We start from the raw sequence: 3,523 nt of genomic DNA on the forward strand, positions 1-3,523 counted from the left end.
GAGAAGAACCCAGTCTGTAGCACGTGGAGGCACGAAGGATCCAAATGGAGCAATATGGAAGCGTGCATTTTGGAACAGGGGGTGTTGAATCATGGGAGGCCCAATTTGTAAGTATCGATCTCAAATTATATTGTTTATGTAGTTTATTAGGAGGTTGTTTATTTGTACTAACCCCTCCGCAAATTGTGTCATCTTGCAGCTTGATATCGTGGGCAGGTACCCTACTCCTGTCGAGATAGCCTGAGAGTGCTCTCAATGGAAGCAAGAAAAGAAGATAGAGAGAGAGAGACAGAGAGCCACACAAGTTTTGGTGGGTGCAGAACACGCCAATCTTCTTTTTCATTCATTTATATATGCATTTGAGTATTGTACATAACTGGCGTGAAGGCACAGTGACCTTGAACCCCCACAACCTCCCACTTAAAGGACAATGTGCCTTTAAGGGAGAAAAACCGATGAGCATACCATCCAATGCCCATCAATACATGACAATACTCAAACCACTGACTAGGTAGACTCTTCGTCAGCATATCTGCAGGGTTATCATCTATATGAATCTTGACAAGCTCTATGCGCTTGTCCTCAAGTACCTCCTTGATGAAATGATACCCGACCTCAATGTGTTTGGTCTTTACATGAAAGACTGGATTTTGTCCTAGTTGAATAGCACTCATGGAATCACTATGCAATGTCGGTACACCTATATGAATCCCCAAATCTCCCACTAGCCGATCAAGCCATATAGCCTCCTTGCAACCCTCTATGGCTGCAACATACTCAGCCTCTGTGGTAGACAAAGCAATGCACTTCTGTGTGCGAGACATCCACGACACTGCACCACCTGCAAAGGTGAACACATAACCAGAAGTGGATCTCCTACTATCCACATGCCCTACATAGTCTGAATTTGTCTACCCAAGTACATGCATGTCTCCTTTACCAAAGCAGATGCACATCTCCTTGGTACCCTTCATGTACCTCATGATGCACTTAACTGCCTCCCAAGGCCTCTTTCCTAGATTAGCCATATACCGGCTAACAACTCCCACTGCAAATGCAATGTGTGGTCTAGTAGCTATCATAGGATACATAAGACTCCCAAATGCTGATGCATAAGGAACCTTGGCCATCATGGCCCTCTCCTCATCTGATTTGGGACTATCTGTATGACTCAATCTCACATATGGAGGCAATGGAGTACTCACAGCCTCCCCCCCTCCATATTGAAATGCTACAATACTTTTGTAACATACTCCTTTTGTGAAAGCCAAAGGAGTTTCCTACTCCGATCACGCGTGATGCGCATACCAAGAATATGACCTGCAAGTCCCAAATCCTTCATATCAAAGGCCTCATGCAACTTGGCCTTTAATGCATCTAGCTCATAAGTATTCTTGCTAGCCAATAGCATATCATCCACATATAGTGCCAGAATTATCAGGCTATTATCCTTAGCCCTTTTAGTGTAGAGGTGGTGATCAATTTCACTCCTTCTAAAACCTTGGGACCGAACGAAAGCATCAAACTTTTGATACCATTCTCTAGGCACTTGCTTAAGAGCATAGAGACTCTTCTTTAGCTTACAAACTAAATGCTCTTTGCCCTTTTCTTCAAAGCCTTCTGGTTGCACCATGTAAATTTCCTCATGCAAATCCCCATGCAAGAAAGCTCTCTTGACATCCATCTGCATAAGCTCCATATCCTCTGATGCCACTAGTCCAAGCATGGATCTAAGTGTTGTTGGTAAGCTGAAAGGAAAGCAAAGAGTGGACACAAACTCAGAATACTTGCATTACTTGCTTGTAGAATGAAGAAGAGTGAGGTCCTTAAGTAGGCACCTCATACATGCTCACTAACATCACTAATGACTTCAGAGCTCCACAATCATCTCCTCACTCTGCTCCTAGATTCTCTCAATCATCCTATGTGGCTCTCCACCACCTAACTGTGCTTATGGGCACCTAACTGTGCCTCTAGCACTCACACATAGAAACCAAGGTGTGCCTGAGGCATACACCTTGAGATATCCCATCAAGTGTGGTCATCTTCACAACCGGAGAGAATATCTCATCAAATTCCACACCCTTCTCTTGCTTGAACCCTTTAGCGACCAAATGGGCCTTGTACCTAGGCACATCATCACATGTGACCTTCATTTTATAGACCCATTTACATGGCAATGCTTTCTTTCCATGTGGCAAAGAAACCAAGTCCCAAGTCTTATTCTTCATAAGTGAACTCATCTCTGATTGCATAGCATACTCCCATTTGCATTGATCCTCACGCATCATAGCCTCTTTGTAGCAAGAAGGCTCCCCGCAATCAGTCAGCATCGCATAGTCTACCCCTGGAACAAACCTATCAGGTAGTCTATACACTCTAGATGAGCTTCTCAAGGGCATTTCAGCTTGTTGTCCCACCAGCCACATTTGGCTCATCATTTTCACCAATAGATGATCCATCATCTACCCTTGATTGTATACCTATGGGAGTATTTGGTGATACCATTTCTTGCACATTTGGTGCATGGACAACTTGCTGTCTATCAACATATGCAAGTGGATTCACATCCTGGAAAGTGATTCTCCTCATTTCAACATCCCTCATGGGTGCCTTATGCATCTTCTTCTCATTGAAGACTACATCATGGCTGCGTATGATCTTCTTTGCTTCTGGATCCCGGAGACGATAGCCAATCTCTCCACTTTCATCATAACCCAGAAAGATGCATTTCCTAGACTTAGGATCTAGATTTTTTTGAAGCTCTTTTAGCACATGTGCATATGCCTCACACCCAAATAGATGCAAATGAGAGTAAGAGGGCTTCTTGCCACTCCATGCCTCTTCAGGAATACCACCATCCAAACTCTTACTAGGTGATCTATTGATCACATGCATTGCAGTCTTCATTACCTCAGCCCAAAAACCACTAGAAAGAATTGCATTGGAAAGCATGCATTGCAACGTTTCTTGCATGGTACGATTCATCTTTTCTGCAACTGGATTTTGCTCTAGAGTACGAGGGGATGTGAGCTCCCTCTTAATCCCACATGTATTACAGAAATGCTGAAAGTCATGAGAGAGATACTCTCCACCATTGTCAGTTCGTAGGCATTTAAGCGTTCTACTTGATTGATTCTCAACCAAGGCCAGCCATTTCTGAAATACTTGGAACACATCACTCTTCCGAGCTATAGCATAAGCCCACAATTTCCTAGTTGCATCATCAATGAATGTCACATAGTATTCAGCCCCGCCTAATGACCATGTAGGCATGGGACCACATACGTCTGAATGCACCAAATCAAGCTTTTCAAACTCTTTCTTTCCCCTTCTTTTATGGGCTGATTTAGTCTACTTCCCATAGAGACAGTGCTCACAAAATTCAAAATCAGAGAAACTCAAATGCAGTAGTACATAACCCAAACGGCATAAGAGTTTCATTCCATTCTAGCTCATGTGCCCGAACCTGCAATGCCACAAAGAAGTGCTTGCCTGCTCGGTTATTGAAACAACATGATCA

This window comes from Dipteris shenzhenensis, chromosome 27, assembly GCF_047967505.1.
Source record: "Dipteris shenzhenensis isolate YYH24624 ecotype China chromosome 27, Dip_SZ_1.0, whole genome shotgun sequence".
Taxonomy (NCBI): Eukaryota; Viridiplantae; Streptophyta; class Polypodiopsida; order Gleicheniales; family Dipteridaceae; genus Dipteris; species Dipteris shenzhenensis.